Source organism: Symphalangus syndactylus, chromosome 11 (genome assembly GCF_028878055.3).
Source record: "Symphalangus syndactylus isolate Jambi chromosome 11, NHGRI_mSymSyn1-v2.1_pri, whole genome shotgun sequence".
NCBI classification, from domain to species: Eukaryota; Metazoa; Chordata; class Mammalia; order Primates; family Hylobatidae; genus Symphalangus; species Symphalangus syndactylus.
Window position 1 is genome coordinate 50,052,824 of NC_072433.2, and position 18,806 is coordinate 50,071,629.

Genomic DNA, 18,806 nt, shown 5'->3' on the forward strand with positions numbered 1-18,806 from the left:
GGAACCCAACACTGCTCTGATAACTGGAAGATGTGGGGAAGATTAGGAAACAGTCCCTGAAAAGCTGGCATGTTTATATATGGCATTGACAACAGAAGAGGATGTGTCAGTGTAGTGGGGGACACACAGGAACGTGAGTGTATCTGTTCCTGTCTTTCTGAGTCATCCTGTGACCTGCCTACATTCTGTAGGGAAGCCATGGGAGAGAGCCGAGTTTCCAAATATAAGATGGGGCTTAGAATTACAGAGATTTGAGTATTGGTGTTAATGTGCCTTCCTTTGTAATCAAGGAATAGCCAAACCCCAGGCCTTATTGTTACCTGTAACTTCCTTGCATCCTTACAATAAACTCCTGTGTCTCTACATGTCTCCTTTCTTTGTAATCTTAATGAGCCTAATTAACATCATTAATGGACATACAAATATAGATTTGACTGTCACTAGCAGCTTATAGGAAGTAGCTAAAGCCTATTCTAATTAACCCCTTCTTGCCTGATGCTTGATTTACTTGAGTTTTCATTGTCAGCTCAGAGTCCGACAGTTTAATTTATTAGCCCTCTACCTTGCAATAATTGCCTTCAAGCAATTGATGCAGTACCTTTGTACTGCCCAATCTCTTAGAATCTCAGCAATACCAGCGATTAGACCAGTTCTTTTCATATCTTTATTTTCCTACGACGAGGTTGTTAGCACAGTAGCAGGTGTGAGAAGATGTTCCATAAATGCTTCTCAATGAAAATTGGATACTTTTTTCATTATCTTTCTAAATTTTTTGAAAATTCAAGTAACCAATCAAGCACCAGGTGCACGTAGAAATGTATGGTCTCAAGTATTTTGTTGTAAATGCTACATCTTTTCTACCTGTGGGGCGATTTCCCTGTCTCGGCATTTTTGTCAGGAACATGGGCACTTGCTGGGGTATTTCCGCTAGTACATGTGGCCCTGGCCAGAGTTGTGCCAGGAACAGCCTTAATTCTGTGTCATTACTGTATGTAATTTTTCTTGTCTCCTCTTGACCATCCCAAGACATGCTGATCGTGTTGGCTCTGAGCTGAGTGGCAGTTCTGTTGAGCTGCAGGTGGATTTGCATTCTGTACCTTTGTGAACGAAATGGAGTGGAGGAGGGATTGATCATCTCAGCCTAAATAAACTGCCAATAGGTTTCAAAAGCATCCACAGTCCACGTGCTTTCCTTACCATCACAGTCAAATTGAGGCAATAGAGACAGACTCTGCCAGAACCAGGCAACAATTACTCAAGGACAGGGCAATATCAGACAGGCATTGCATGGAAGGAGGGATGCATTAGGCTATTCTTTCATTCCTGTAAAGAAATACCTGGGACTGGATAGTTTATTTTTATTTATGTTTTATTTTTATTTTTGTGGTACATAGTAGGTGCGTATTATGTATGGGGTACATGGGATGTTTTGATATAGGCATGCAATGTGAAATAACTACATCATGGAGAATGGGGTATCCATTAACTCAACCATTTATCCTTTGAGTTACAAACAATCCAATTACATTCTTTAAGTTATTTTAAAATGTACAATTAAGTTATTATTGACTATAGTCACTCCATTGTGCTATCACATAGTAGGTCTCATTCATTCTTTCTATTAAGTTGGTGCAATGCCCTTTAAATGGCAAAAATCAGAATTACTTTTGCACCAACCTAATGATTGTATTTTGTACCCATTTATCATCCGCACCTCGCCCACCACGGCCAGCCCCCTACTACCCTTCCCAGCCTCTGGCTACCATCCTTCTAGTCTCTATGTCCATGAGTTACATTGTTTTGACTTTTAGATCCCACACGTAAGTGAAAACATGCAGTATTTGACTTTCTGTGCCTGGCTTATTTTTAAGAAAAGAGGTTTGATTGACTCACAGTTCTGCAGGCTGTACAGGAAGTGTAGCTCCAGTCTCTGTTTCTGGGGGGGCCTCACAAAGCTTTTACTCATAGTGGAAGATGAAGCAGGAGCAGGCACATCACACAGTCAGAGCAGGAGCAAAAGAGCAAGAGAGTGGGGGTGGAGGTGCCACATACTTAAACCACCAGATCTCATGTGAACTCAGAGCGAGAACTCACTCATCACTAAGGGGATGGCGAAACCATTCATGGGCATCCATCCCCATAACCCAAACAACTCCTACCAGGCCCCACCTCCGACACTGGGAATTTCAATTCAACAGGAGATTTGACAGAGATATACATTCAAACTATACCCAGGGATAAAAGACCAATTTTGTTCTAGTGAGTATTTGATTGAATTATTTTACTTGGTCCACAAACAAACCTGGGACATTGTTACCACAATTTTGCAAATGGGAAAATATGGCTCATTCAGCCAGTCACCAGTAGGTTTCATCTCAGCTCTTCTTGACACCAAAGACAGTAAAATTTTACACTTAACTGTCTTTTGATGGAGTTCAAGAAGCAGACAGGAGCAAATCCAAGGGTTGGTGGTAAAAACACTGAAGATATCCCAGCCATCCAAAGCAGAGCCCCATTGAAGGGGTTCATCTCCCTAAGGAAAAGAGCTGACAGAAAGTGTGAAGCCCAGTATCTGCTTCCCACCAAGCAAACTGGAGACCCAGGAGAAGCCTGAAGTCCCTGATTAGGAAGTAAGTCACTCCTCACCTTTTCTTTCTACTTCTACTGGTATTTCTTGATCCAATCCTCTCTCATCTCCACGATATTATAGTAGCCTTCTAGCTGTTCTCTCTGAACTCTCTTATCTAAGTAGCAGCCATAAGGGTAATTTTAAAACATTAATGAGATTCTGCCTCTCTTTATTCAGAACACTCCAATGGATCCTCATCCCTCTCAGAGTAAAAGCCAAAGTCTTCACCATCACATACATGACTGTTAACGATCAACATGAGCCCTCCCCCATGACTTGGTTTATGGCTGTATACCCAGTGCCTGCCAAGTAGAAACACTCAATAAATGTCTTTTCACTGAAGAGTCAATGAGGCAGAATGTCCCTTGCAGGTCAGTATGTTAAAGTTAATGTAGTAGGTGGCTTCTGAAATGGTTCTCAATGATCCTCATTTCCTGATGTTCATGTCTTTATGTAGTCTCTTGCTTTTGAGTATGAGTAGGACCTATGACTTGCTTCTAACTAATGGAATATGGTAAAGGTAACAGAATAAACGTACTATGTGTACATAATCATACTAAGATTGCAGTGATCATCTTGCTGGAGTCTTTCTCTCATGCTTTGTTGGCTCTGAATATACCAAGTTGCCGTGTTGTGGGCTACCTATTCTTGAAGTTCCGTGTATCCAGGAATAGGGCATGACCTCTAGGAGCAGGTGACAACTGAAGCTGTCAGTTTTACAATCATAATGGATTGCCATGTGTCAGCAAAGGCTGGTGCTCTATTGTCTGATCCCCAGCCAACCTAGACTGCACCCTTGTAAGACCCTAAATAGAGGACCCAGTTAAGCCGTGCCTGACTCACAGAACTGTAAGATAATAAATATGTGTTGCCTTCAGCCACTAGATTTGAGGTAATTTGTTACTCAGGAGTAGAAAACTAATACAAACAGGCTAAAATCCGTGGTCTGTTATCCATCACGTGAAGGATCAGTTTGTGCTGTATAACAAGCACACCCCAGGACTTTAGTGACTTAAATGACAGCCATATTTACTTTGTAACTCTCTGGGTTGATTGAGTGTTTTTATGGTCTAGGCAAGTATGACCTATCTCTGCTAGACTCTCCCATGCATCTTTGGGTAGCTGGCAGGTCTGCTGGATGATCTGGGTTAGCCTCAGTCACAGGTGCTATGGTTGACAGGCTGTTAGCTTGTGTGACAGAAGATACTGGGCCACATGACTTTAATCATCCTGCAGGCTATCTTGGGCTTCCTCCTGTGATGGTCTTAGGATGTCCACGAGAGCATGAGAGAAGAAACTCCAATTTCTAAGTGCTATTTGAGCTTCTGTCACCATCACATTTGCTAATATCCCTTTAGTCAAAGCAAGTCACATAACTAATCTAGATTCAAGGTGGAGAAATAGACTCCACCTCTTAATGGAAGGAATGGCAAAGTCACGTTGCAAAGGAGCATTGGGATAAGAGGAATTTGTGGTCATTTGTCACTCTACTCCAAGTAGGAAGAATTGTATTAGGTACCATTCACTAGTGGACTGAGGCTAATGTTTATTTTCAGGTGAGGATGAGATGACATAAGGTAGGCTTTAATGGAAAGAAAAGGGGCTAGGGCAGTGACCAGCTTATTGGCACAGCAGAAATCTAGTACTGACCCTCTCCTTTCCTTTCATCTATCTTGCTCTCTCAGATGGGATATTCTTTAAGAACTTCTAATTCATCTGTAATTCCCCCCCTTTTTTCCTCTTGCCTATTGACTCCATTGTAAATGTCTGGCACTTCTTTCTCCAAATCAGTTTCTCCCCTCATTTGTCTTATATTTATTCATTCATTCATTCATCTAATAAAAGCATTTTGAGTGCCTACAGTGAACTAGACTTTAAATAATTGAGTCTTCCATTTATAAAAACCACCCTCTCATTCTTATACAGTTTGCACAAACATTCATAAGCTTACACACACACACTCACACACACACACACACACACATCTTACTCTGTTATGCCTTCCTTCTCCTTTTACACTTTTTTTCATGTTTGGCAAGTGGATGTGAAATAAAAAAAGTCTTTCAAAACCTGCTGTTCCTCTCCAGAACTGCTGTGTGGGTGGGAAGGAAGCACTTGCAAGACAAAACATTGTGGAAACCAGGATTCAGAAAGTCCAGGTAGAGTATCCACCACTGGCCACCCTTTTTAGCATTCAGCATGGAGGAGGCTGATCTGTATCCATTATGAAGGAGATGCAAAGGAGAAAAAAAGTAACATTTTAGTGGAATCTTCAATTTTTGGTTTTCTCTGGAAGAACCGAGGCTCTGTTTGCTCACAAGACTCTGTGAGTAAGGCAAGCTCTGGAATTCCGGAATTAATTCTTTCAACAGATAGGTGTTCAGTACCTACTATATGTCAGGCACTGTGCTGGGTCCTGGGGAATGGACCCCAGGTTGTTGTCAGGGACTGAAAGTCTGTATACCCCCAAAATTCATATGTTGATGCTCTAACTCCCAATGTGATGGTGTTTGGAGTGAGTTCTTTGGGAGGTAAACAGGTCATGAGGGTAGGACCCTGGTCCAATGGACTCAGTGCTCTTAGAATAAAAGAGACACAAGAGAGCCTGCACTCTCTCTATCTCTGTCCCTCTCTATCTCTTCACATACACACAAAGAAGAGGTCATGTAAGCACACAAGGAGATGGTAGCTATCTATTTCACAAGACAGAAAGAGCGCCTTCACCATAACATAACAAAGCCGGCCCCCTAATCATGGACTTCCAGGCTCCTGAACTGCGAGAAAATAAGTATCCTGTTTGAGCCACCCAGGCTGTAGACCAAGACAGTGGTGCAAAAGACAGAGAAGGTCTGCCCTTATACAGCTTACATTCTAGTGGAGAGAGGTGTATGTTTCATAAGTAAACATACAGATATATAAGACGTTGACAGAGTAATGTTATTTTGGAAGTAAAGTAGGCTAAAGTGGTAGATGGTGACAAAGGAATAGGCTGATCTGGTTGCTTTTGTGAGGAAAGGTCAAGTAGATAGCTTCTCTCCACATTTCTAGTTTCCATCAAGAGCCCATCTATAAAGCAAGACAGCCCATGCAAGGAGAGGTCATTGTTCCGCGGCTTAGATTTCCCATGCAGATGAGGCCCTATGGTGAGCAGAATGGCAAGAGGACAGCAGGTATAGCTAAAGCATGCGGCTAAACAGTGTCCAAGGCCAAGGATTAAAATGTTAAGTCCTGGGGAAATAAAGAGGCCCTAGAAGAGAGTTTCAATTCCAGCTCCCCAACAGAATTACCTGGGGAACTTTAAAACATAACAATACCTGAGATCCAGGCCCCAGTGAATCTGATGCCATTGGTCTGGAGTGGGGCCAGGGCATAGGCTTGTCATAGAAGATCCCCTGGTTATTCTAATGGACAACAATGGGTGAGAACCACTGGTTCAGGGAACATCCTAGAGGTTCAATCTCTCTTGCTATAATCCAAATGAAATACTATGTAGCCACAAAAAGGAATGAGATCATGTCCTTTATGCAGGGACATGGATGAAGCTGGAAGCCATTATCATCAGCAACTAATACAGGAATAGAAAACTAAACACCACGTGTTCTCACTTATAGGTGGGAGCTGAATGATGAGAACACATAGACACAGGGAAGGGAACAGCACACACTAGGGCCTGTTGGAGGGTAGGGTATTGGGAGGGAGAACATTAGGAAAAATAGCTAATGCATGCTGGGCTCAATACCTAGGTGATGAGTTGATAGATGCAGCAAACCACCATGGCACACGTTTACCTATGTAACAAACCTGCACATCCTGCACATGTACCCAGAACTTAAAATTAAAATTAAAAGAAATTCTTAATTTTCAACTTGCTTCTCACACCCCTTTTAATATTTTCCTTCTTATTGATCTCATTTCCCTGGCTACTTCTCTGGCTTAGTTCTCACAGGCTCCAAAATTGCCAGTTCTAGCCTCTTTTCTTACAGTAAATTTTTCTCATCAGCTACAGCCCTAAGCAGTTTCCTGCATCACGCAATGCAGCATCACGGCGAGGAGTCACTGTCTGGTGGAAAGAACACAGCGCTCAACATCACGGAGGAATCTGCAACTGCACGATGAGAAGCCAGCAAAGGAATTCAATAGACTAAGTGCAGTGGAGAAAATGGGTGCAAGGACAACAATCCTACCCATTTTAAAGATCCTACTAAACTAGAGGATTAGACTCTAGGATAGCTGCAGGTCTGGAAGTGTGACCACCAGACCGTAGCATCAGCCTCACCTGCAAACTTGTCAGAAATGCGAATTCTCCATCTATTACATGAGAATCTCTGGGGTGGGGTGAAGGAATCTGTGTTGACCAGTCCCTAGGCCATTCTGACATGAACTCCAGAGTGAGAACCATTTTTCTACTGGATGCTCAAAATGATGGCTGTGAAGCCTGGTGCAGTGGCACAGGTTTGTAATCCCAGCTACTCGGGAGACTGAGCTGATTGACAGGCTGAGATCAGCCTGAGCAACATAGTGAGACCCCATCTCAAAAAAAAAAATAATGACTATGTAAAATTAAATTATACTTTTTGATGTCTGTGCATGTTAACACGTTTTAAACACCGTCGCTCTCTATCACCCAGGCTGGAGTGCAGTGGCACTGTCCTAGCTCACTGCAGCCTCAGATTCTTAGGTTCAAGCAATCCTGCTACCTAATTCTCCTGAGTAGCCAGGACCGTAGGTCCAAGCCACCACACCCAGCTAACTTTTATACTTTTTTTGTAGAGACGGGGTCTCACAGTGTTGACCAGGCTGGTCTCGAACTCCTGGACTCAAGAGATCCTTCCATCTCGGCCTCTCAAAGTGCTGGCATTACAGGGGTGAGCAACTGTGCCTGGCCCACCAGCACATTTTAAGCCTACAATCAAGTGGCTATAATAAAGATTTCTTCCTATTTACTTCACCTCTGTTCAGTTCTTCTGTTCGTTCGTTCAATAAGAAATTACTGAGCTCCGACTTTTTTCTGGGAATGCAGTATCTGCCCTCTCTTAGTCGGGGAGACATGTGAACAAATAATTATAACACAGAGTATAGTAGTCACTAAGCCTACACCACGCTTTTGAAGCCCAGCAGAAGGAAGGGCTGACAGCTCTGCCTGGGGCAATCCAACAAGGTTCACAGACACAGTTGGCTTGACCTGGGTCTTGAGCTGGGGGTGGGCAGTCATTCATAAGCCTCAGAAGGAAGCAGGAAGCTCAGGCAGCAGAGCCGGCCAGGTGAGGGCAGAGACATGAAAGAACACTGCATGTTCAAGAAGCAGCAAGCCCCTCTGACTTCAAAGGTTGCCCATGTCAGAAAGAGGATAAGGAGTATAGAATTCTGGGATATGGTGAGCACAAGAAAGTGTTATAATCAAGATACTGCTGCAGTTGAATATTGCACTGAGGAAGTGTAAACTTTTCAGTCTGGGATCACCCTTTCCTACCATTGGAACCTTCAGTAAAACCTGTCAGCCTGTTGAGATCAATATTTCTGTTTCTTCTTCTCAGCCCTTCTCCCAGCTTCTCTTATCATGAGGCTTCAAACGGGGCCTGTATCTTTCTCAGCTCGCACCTGTCAGTGCTCGCAATGAAGGCGAGAGTGTGCTACGGAAAATGGGCCAGGGCCTCAGAGGTGCCTATTCATAATGGGAACGTGTGTGCATGTGCGTGTGTGGGTTGGAACAATTAGAACTTGGAACAGGAAAGAAGGGGCTGTGACAGAGAAACTGTCACTATGGCAGACTTTTAAGCAGGAAGGCCACTTAAATATCATCCGACTTTTTCTAAATAAGACAAAGTGATATGAAGAGGTCAGTGATTTTCCAAAACCATACAGCATTAATCACATTGGTAGGCAGCATGCAGTAATTAGCTTTTCCCAAATTGAACTGCCTGCTACAAACTTCTGGGAAGCTTTCCTACTGGAAGCCTTGGAATATTGCTAGTCTTTCCTCAGATTGACTGAACTAAATTTGTTTAAGGAATCTGTATTTTTTATGAAGTTCCCTAGATATTCCAAATTTGCACAAACAAATTTGAGAGCCCCAGTATAGGAGGAAAATCAGGAGACTTGGAATGTGATGTATTAGAATTATTCTCATTTCAAGTTCTTAATTCATACTGGAAAAAGTCAAAACAGGGATTTATTGCTCATTGCTCATTAAATGAATTTCAGGATGAATGGCTTCAGGCATAGTTGGATCCAGGATCTCTGAATAATGTCGTACACAATCTCTCTTTATTTCTCAGCCCTGCTTCATTTCTAGGCGGGCACTCCCCTATAGTGGTGAAAAATGGCCACTAATAACTTGGGGTTTCCATTTCATCTTCTTAGTAACCCTGAAAGAATGAGAGCAATTCCGTAGAAATCCTCAGGATTAGTTCTCATTGGTCTGCCTGTCTCAAGCTGTATGCCTGTCCCTGAATCAATCACTGTGCTGGAGAAATGGTCTGATTAGCCAGGCTTAAACTACATGCCCAAATCTGGATCCAAAGGTTTGTGCAGCATATCCTTAAACAAAGTGTGACTAGTTCTCAGAGGAAAAGCTTCAGCTACCAGAGAAAGGCAGGAAGTTGTAGATCAAGAATACAACTACAAAAATAGATGTTTAGTACACCTGGGTCCAAATTTGGGGGGTGTAATGGTAGAGCTGGGACCAGAACTCAACACCAGAAGGAGGTGGGGTGCTTAACTATTGACTTCTATTACTGTCAAGTAAGATTCTAACCTAGGCTGCATTAGCTCTAAGTGCTGTTGGAATGATTGGACTCTCACTCCTTGTCCCTATAAGAAACCCCGTCTCTACTAAAAATACAAAAAAAAAATTAGCCGGGCGTGGTGGCGGGCGCCTGTAGTCCCAGCTACTCGGAGAGGCTGAGGCAGGAGAATGGCGTGAACCCGGGAGGCGGAGCTTGCAGTGAGCCGAGACTGCGCCACTGCACTCCAGCCTGGGCGACAGAGCGAGACTCCGTCACAAAAAAAAAAAAAAAAAAAAAGACCCTGAACACACACTTCATAAAATTCCAGTTTCAAGCATTGCCTTCTCTTCCTCTTTATAATAGACTGGCAATTGTTCCCTTCTACCCACCCTGTCCACCAAGTAACACCATGTCAGCTGGACACATTTCAAACCCTCCCCTGTGGCTATGTGTTGTCATGTGACTCTAACCTAACCAGTGCTAGGCTTAGGGACTCCTCAGATCTCTTATTCCCTCCCTACTAGCTGGAGAAAGAAAGAAATGGGTCAACTGATTCAAACCACAAGCAGAAGCCTCATGAGGGTGGCAAACCCACCTGCTCTATTTCTCTACCACCTGGCTAACGCTGGACTGTTTTTGACAAAGAAAAAAGAAAAACCTCAATTTTGTTTCAGTCACTGTAATGTGTGGTCTCTTGATTATAGCAGCTTACCCTTACTAATCAACCATCTTGTAATTCATCCAATTTGTCTCTCTTTATCCCTTTCTACCTACCACTCTCCGTTCCACCCTTTCCTAGTTTTCTAATTCAATAACAAGTTCATCACCTTTACTTGTGATGTGTGTCTCAGGACCTTGACTCTGTGGGTCCGTTATCCAGAGAGGCATTATACAGTCCAAATTCTTATAATGACCATTTAATGCTGGAGGTGGCAGGAACAGAACATAGATCTCCTGTCTCCAACTAGCTCTCGGAATCCATATCTAAATAATTTCTAGTCACCTCAAGAGACAGCATTTCCAGGCACTGTGATGATTTCTCTTGGTCATGAGGATGTCAGGGATCACCAAAACACAGATGACATTTCTCTCTTTATTTAACACATAGGAAAATGAGACCTCCCAAAGGAAAATGAGCTAATTTATCTAATGTTCTCTTTGAGACTTTTTCATAAAGTGGTTTAGAGCAAGAAGTTCATCAGCTGGGCTTAAGGGGTCTCAGGAACCAAAATCAAAGAGAAGGTTAGGGGAAGGAGGAGAAGAGGAGAGAAGAGAGGAAAGTTAATCTGTGAAGATGGTCTGTAGTTTCCATCAGATGCTAAAAGAAGTCAGTTGTCCCTCAGTGTTTAAGATTAGTGATTATAAGCAGAATTTCTGAGTTCAGGTTCAAGCCTTATAACTTTTTTGTGTAATCTTAAATTCATACATTATGCTCTCCCAGTCTCTGTTTCCTCATCCGGAAAGTGAAAATAAAAAAGGGCATAACCACCTTTTCTTCTGAGAATTGAGTGAGATGATGTCAAGGAAAGCATTTAATATGTCAGAAACCTCAGTTTCTATTTTGGCTGGATTACCATCTAAAATGCACCCTCTCTGATATACTCTGGGCCTTGGGGAAAAGTGAGTTGTTTTCCTCTCCAGTTCCCCTAGCAACGAGCTCCCGGCACTGCACTCACTGAAGAGGATACGTCATGGCTGAGCAAGCAGGGAGACCTGCTTCCACATCCAGCTCAGCCCCTTCTTCCTGAAATTTGCCCTTCTGTGTTTGGCTCAATGAAGCGCCTGAATTTTAATTTTATTTTAACCAATCTGGATGGATCTCTCTCTCTCTGATTGTAACACTCATAGCGAATATTTTCCCAGTGTTTGTTTGTTGTTTTTTTCTGGTGATTTAGCACATAAATCTGGGCACCCATGCCCTGGGTCCTAATTATGGTTTCTTCACTTAAGCTACTTAAAGTAAAGCTGCCTCAGTTTCCTCATCTGTAAACTGAGGCTAACAATGGTATCCACCTCATTGAATCATTCATTTAAAAAACATATGTACTGCACATATCCCATGTCCAAGATGTAGTTCTGGGCTCTGGCAATACCACAACAAAAGAGACAGGACAAAAAGCCCTGCCCTTGGGTAGCGGAGAGGATAAGAAATTGCTGTGTGTAAAAAGCTTAGGCAATAGGTGTAGTGCAAGTGTCGGCTGCCGACATTGCTGTCATCATTGCTACTGTTGCTGCAAGAGCTGCTCCCACTTCTACAATGACTACTGCTGCTACTACCACAGCTGCTATTGCTACCACTACCACTGCTGTTATTACTACTGTGACTACCGCTATACTACTGGTACTATGATGACAACTACTACTGCTGTTATTATTACTATGGCTACTGCTGCTCTTACTACTGGTACTACGATGACAACTACTCTTGCTGCTATTACTCCTGTTGCTACTGCCACTATTACTACTGGTATTATGATGACAACTCTTCCTGCTGCTATTATGACTACTGCTACTACCACTATTACTACTGGTACTGTGATGACAACTACTACTGCTGCCATTATTACTAATTCTGCTATCACTATTACTACTGGCACTATGACTATAATTACTCCTGCTGCTATTATTACTTCTGCTACTGCCATTATTACTACTTGTACTACAACCACAACTACTTCTACTGCTATTATTACTACTCCTACTAACACTGGTACTACTGGTACTACGACACTGCTCTTGCTGCTATTATAACTATGGATTCTGCCGCTCTTACTACTGGTACTATGATGACAACTACTCCTGCTGCTATTATTACTACTGCTATTGCCACTATTACTACTGGTACTACAACCACAACTACTCCTGCTAGTATTATTGCTACTGCTACTACTGTTATTACAACTGGTACTATGACGACAACTACTACTGCTGCTATTATTACTACTGCTACTACCACTATTACTATGGTGCTACGACCACAACTACTGCTGCTGCTATTATTACTACTGCTACTACTGTTATTGCTACTGTACTATGATGACAACAACTATTGCTGCTATTATTACTACTGCTACTACTGTTGTTACTACTGGCACTATGATGACAACAACTATTGCTGCTATTATTACTACTGCTACTACTGTTATTACTACTGGCACTATGATGACAACTACTATTGCTGCTATTATTTCTATGGCTATTGCTGCTTTTACTACTGGTACTATGATTACAACTACTCCTGCTGCTATTATTACTACTGCTATTACCATTATTACTCATACCACAACAACAAACTACTCCTGCTGCTGTTATTACTACTGCTACTACCACTGCCACTACTATTGCTGCTATTATTACTATAGCTACTGCCACTCTTACTATGATGACAACTACTTCTGTGGCTCTTATTACTACTGCTACTCTTGCTATTACTACTGGTACTATGATGACAACTACTTCTGCTGCTATTACTACTACTGCTACTACAACTATTACTACTGGTACTATGACAACTACTCCTGTTGCTATTATTACTATGGCTACTGCCTCTCTTACTATTGGGACTACAACCACTAGTATTATAACTACTATTGCTACTATAGCTGCTACTTCTATACTATTGTTACAAATAAGGCTACAAATACTGCTACTGCTGTGGGTACTGGCACTGCTACTGTTTGACCACTTTTGATCTGAGCTAAGTTCCTGCTTTGGGGAGATCTCCTCTTCTTAGGCAGGACAGTTCACTTCCCACCCTGAAGGCTGCTTTCTCAGCCTACTTAGCTGCTGGGTATGAGCATGCCAGCTGCACTTGGCCAGTCAGGGGTGCCAGTGAAAACATCAAATAACCACAAATTACTAGAGTAATTTGGTATTTTTTTCTGGTCCTCCAGAGTTAGAATTATCAAGAATCCTTCATACATTCTCTGTTTAATCTAGCCTTGGTAACTTTTCTTTTGCTTTCAACTGAAGATATCACACATCGTTGCCCTGCTTTCCTCTCTTCTGTCATTGCCGTAGTGGCCTGATTAAACTACATAATCAAAGTCACAAAAATCTCAAAAAGCAGCACTTATAATCCCCCCATCATAGCCAACTATTTCTACCTTGGGGTACTTGCATCCCATCTTTGTCCATAAGCAGTGGTATTTTATCACAGTGGCAATCGTAGGGCAAAAAGAATTTTATAAAATTTTATTATTTATCATGACATCTAAACATTTTAAATATTTTTCTGAGATCCACATACTTACTATTTACAAATATACTCATTATTGCCTCCAATTTCTGTACCATAATTTCATAAACATTCCCCTGAGTGAGGAGCATTTGCAAAGCAACATTTGGCTAGTAAAGATAACATTGTGGTAAATATCTTTGGCATACAGTTTGATTTTATTTTCTTAAATTATTTCTAGAATTTTTTTTAGGACTGAGATTAATCAGTAAGGATGTTGTGTGTGTGTGTATAATCATATATGTAATGTTTTTAAAGTTCACTTTCTGAAAGGAGAGTCTCAATTTCTATTGACATCAAGAGTCTGAGTGTATGCCCCTTTATTTACAATCTCAACAACAACAGACTAATTTGTATGTTTTATAAAATGTATTTTGGTAGACATATGCAGTATGTGTGGTACTCATTTGTTTCAATGAATTTCTTTGGATTCCATTGAGAAAGAATCCTTTTTAAATATGGTGTGTTACAGTTTATCTTCTTCTCTTAATGTTGATGATGATAAAAACCGCAATAGCCATAACAAATAGGGCTTACCGAAGGCTTACTAACATACAATAGGCTTTATGTTAAATTCGTCTTAGGTCTTTTTAGGCCCAATGAGGTAGGTACAATGATTAACTCCTGTTTACAAATCTAGAAACTGCAGTAAAGACAAGTTAAATAACTCAAAATGTGAGCAAGGGCAGAGCTGGTGCAGGACCTCCTGTATGTCTGGCCAAAGCTCATACTCTAGTATACATGAATAAAGCCATAAAAGGTTTGGGGCAGAGCTCAGCGAGGTTTTCTCCATGCAGAGAACTTTGCAGACACCTGAGACCCATGGAAATGCTTTACTGGCATGCTTTTTTTTTTTTTTTTTTTTTTTTGACAGGGTCTCACTCTGTTACCTAGGCTGAATATAGTGACACAATCACAGCTCACTGCAGCTTCAACCTCACTGGGCCCAGGTGATCCTCCCACTCAGCCTCCCGAGCAGCTGGGACTACAGGCACGCACCACCATGCCGGGCTAGTTTTTGTATTTTTTGTAGAGACAGGGTCTCACTGTGTTGCCCAGGCTGGTGTCAAACTTGTGAGTTCAAGCCATCTGTCCACCTTGCCCTCCCAAAGTGCTAGGATTACATGCATGAGCCACTGCACTCAGCCTGTTGGCATGCTCTTATGAAGTTAACACCTCTTTCTGCCAGAGGACACTCACTAAGTATTTAAGAGGATGTCATGTGTCTTCTTCAATACTGGGATGTCCAGCTCTATGCATGGCCTGGATATGTTACACTCGTCTTTAGTCTCATTCCTACTATTTTTCTTCATCCCAAGTGTTGCAAGGATGTAGAATCCTTCCCAAACTTCAGTTATTTCTTACATACCACAGTCATGATTGGACATTTTACACTATCTGTGCTATGAAATAATAATACTAATGCCACTTATTGAACACATAACTATTTACCATGTATTAACTCATCTTATCTTCACTCACAATCTTATACGGTAAAATGCTACTACCCCTATTTCTCAAATGGGAAAACTAGTGGCACAGATAGTTTAAGTGACTTATCTAAGGTCGCAGGGCTGATAAGTAGAGTGAATGATTAGGGGTTGGTGAGTGTATTAGTCCGTTCTCATGCTGCTAATAAAGACATACCTGAGACTAGGTAATTTTTAAAGGAAAGAGGTTTAATGGATTCACAGTTCCACATGGCTGGGGAGGCCTCACAATCATGGTGGAAGATGAAGGAAGAGCAGAGGGACGTCTTAGATGGCGGCAGGCAAGAGGGCATGTGTAGGGGACTCCCCTTTATGAAACCATCAGATCTTGTGAGACTTACTCACTATCGCGAGAACAGCATGGGAAAAACCCACCCCCATGATTCAATTACCTCCCACTGGGTCCCTCCCACAACACATGGACATCATTACAATTGCAATTACAATTCAAGGTGAGATTTGGGTGGGGACACAGAGCCAAACCCTATCAGGAGAACCTGCCTTCTAATCATCTAATTCAACTGTTACAATATGCTTATATTTTTTCTTAACTCTGAACAGCCTTTTTGTTTCCTGCTTAGTCACATACCTTTCTTAGTCTCATACCAAGCTCAAGATCCACCAGTCACAGGTTCAACACATTGGTTATATATTTTTTTCTAAAATGCGTTAAAACAAACATACTTATTGCAATAACAAGGATCATCATTAAATCGGCTTATCTACCTACAGAGACATGAGCACCCTACTCTAGGAAATTCCGTTGGGCAGGCAGGTCCCTCTTGTTTGGTTGATTGTCCTGCACTCATACCCTGACTCTTCCACCTGCTTGGTGAGTAAATTTTGGTTTCCTCTTACCTTTGTGTGCTGAAGCTCTCTTAGGCTTTTTCTCCTGTAAAATGAGAATTTGAACATTTGCCCTTGTGAGAGAGGATAAGGGAGGGAGATAAGATTTAAATGTGAAACATCATGAAAACAGCTAATACTACACTTGGCACAGAGCGATTTTTAAAATCTAGCATATATAGTGCCTGTTCTGTGGCTGGAACTATGGATGGCACATAGTTGGAAATGTGAGATATATCTTTCCTCAAAACAGATCTGCAAGATACACATTCTCATTTTAAAAGCAGGGAAATAGAATCTGAGGAGCTAAGAAACATACCTACAGTGACACAGCTGGTAAATGAAACAGTCAGGACTTGAATCCAAGTCTGATTATATCCAAAGTTTGTATTCTTTATTATTACCAACTTTTATGCTCTCATCCTTTAGTTATTTTTTAATTGTACAAATGGGTTCATTTCGGCTGTGTTCCATACACTGAGCTAGGCACTAAACAGAAAATAATAAGCTATGTGCTCTTCCTTCAGGGAGGGCAAATTTAATGCCTGAGACAGAAAGATAATAAAATAATCACAAGGTTGAGTGGTAAATCCTGTAGATGAGATAGATTGTCACAGAATATTTTAGGGCCCAGAGGTGCTGGCTGGGCTGCCAAGACTAGAGTTCGCATCCTAGGCTGGACGTCAGATGGTCTTTACCAGGGCAGGGACCATGGGGGGCTCCTTCACCCTCATGAAGGCAGGCTTTTGGACAAGTGTCAGGCACAGGAATTGCCAGCTCTGTTTCTACTCAGTATCTCAGTGGGGGCAACGCATTCAGCAAAGGCAGGAAGCTGATGACCTGTCTATAGAGAAGAAGATTTCCCACAGTGAGCAGGAATGTTGTGGTCCTTGTGATCTGAGAGACCAAAATAGACTCCCATTTATCAACTAAGACAAACCCTGAGGTTAAGGAAACAAAAAGTTCCCTACAGGTAGAGGGTTCAGGGCCTGGCTGGCATGGCAAATTTCTAAATTCCTATCATTACAAGAAAAACCACACTCTTGCCGACCTCCCTAATAATCGGACCTATCACGCACATTATCCGACCCCTCTTAACTCTGATTTATAGCCCAGACCACTGTGACTCTGATTGGACAGAGGACCGGCCTTTTAAACATTCTTTTCTGATAAGCAACCGCAGATCTTAAGCCAGTTTCAGCAGCTTATACAGGCTGTGCACAAACTATCTTTGTGTCCTGTAGTTCACCTTTTGACATAAAGGGCCAAATTAAACCTCACTTTTATGCTAAAACCCCATGCCAAAGTGAATATGGGATGTATATTAGGTATATGTTTACTCACTGCACATGCGCTCAGCTCCTCTCACAAATATCTATAGCTTCTCCCCCAAATCTGCTGAATATGTAGAACTGTTTTGCGTAATACAGACCCTGTGAGACATTAAGACCCAACCTGCCCCTTCCCCCTGGAAGAAAGAGACTGGAGATTTTCTCTTCCTGGTTTGCAAACTGATATCATCAATAAAGCTCTCCTTTCTTCTATGTAGCCACACTGGTGGTCTTTTGGACAACATCCTTCTAATTTGTTCATCTACTCAGCACACACTCACTGTAGGCTTGCATTATGCCTGGCCCTTGGCTGGATGCTGAGGTCTCAGAGATGCCTGGGGGATCTCATAGGAAAGCACTGCACAGATAACACTGAGGCAGCAAGTGTCTTCTGAGGTGAGGTTGTAAAGGTGCTGAGCTCCAGGCTGTGGAATGAGGGCATATCTTATAGGGAATCAGAGCTATCAAAGGCTGTTAAACAGAAATTGGTCATGAGCAGCAGCTCTATCCTTCCCAAAGATTGCTGTGAGAGAATTATGGAAAATGGAGACACACAAGGTGGAAGCCTAAGGGTCAGTGAGCTTAGACCTTGGCAAATTCACCTGTCTCAACACCTTCAAAAACTGGCAAAGTTTGATTGTGAGGAAGAGAGCAAATTCATGTTTTATTTACTTGGAGAAAGAACAAGGAGTTGAAAAATACATGTGAAAAATCACGTCTTTTTCCAGTTGTAAGTGATAGATATGCAACTGAAACTAACTGTGGCTGAAAGGGATTCTTTGTTCATGTAACTGAAAAGCTCAGGGATAATTCAACTTTGAGCCAACTTAATTCAAAGACTCAGACAATATCTTCAAGAATCTGACAGTGTCTACCCTGTTTTCCTCTTTATTAGGCCCATTTTAGGTAGATATTTTCCTTATGTTGACAAGACAGTTCCCAGTAGTTCCAGATCTACTGTCTTCTCTGAACCTCCATTAGGAACAGGAATTCTGTCCTCTAATGTTTCAAAGACAGTTCTCATAACCAATTCTCATTTGTGTAGTCAACTCCACTTAAACCAAATATCCTGGGGGAATAGGGGAGAAATAGTTCCAGAAGGAAAAACAGAGTCATGTTTTTTGTTTGGTTTGGTTTTTTTGGTTTGTTTTTTAACTTAAAGAAAAGAAAATGGATCACAGGAGAGCAAAATCAATAGATGTACACTCTAATGAAGCCCACATTCTATTGACAGCGTGGTTCTAAGTCGGTGATTCTCTATCAAGGGCAATTTTGCCTCTCAGGGGACATTGAGCAATATCTGAAGACAATTTTAATTGTCACAACTTGAGATAGTGATGTTACTAGAATTTAGAGAGGAGAGGCCAGGGATGCTGCTTCGCATCCCATAAGCGTGGTGCATTCCCTTGCAATAAATTGTATCCCACCCATCAATGGTGCTGAGGTCAAAAGCCCCTGGTCTAACTGATGAGTTGCCTTGGACAGTAGGGAGTTCCCCATCAGGATAGGTGTTTAAGCAGAGACCGCTTGGCTGTTCATTTGCCAATG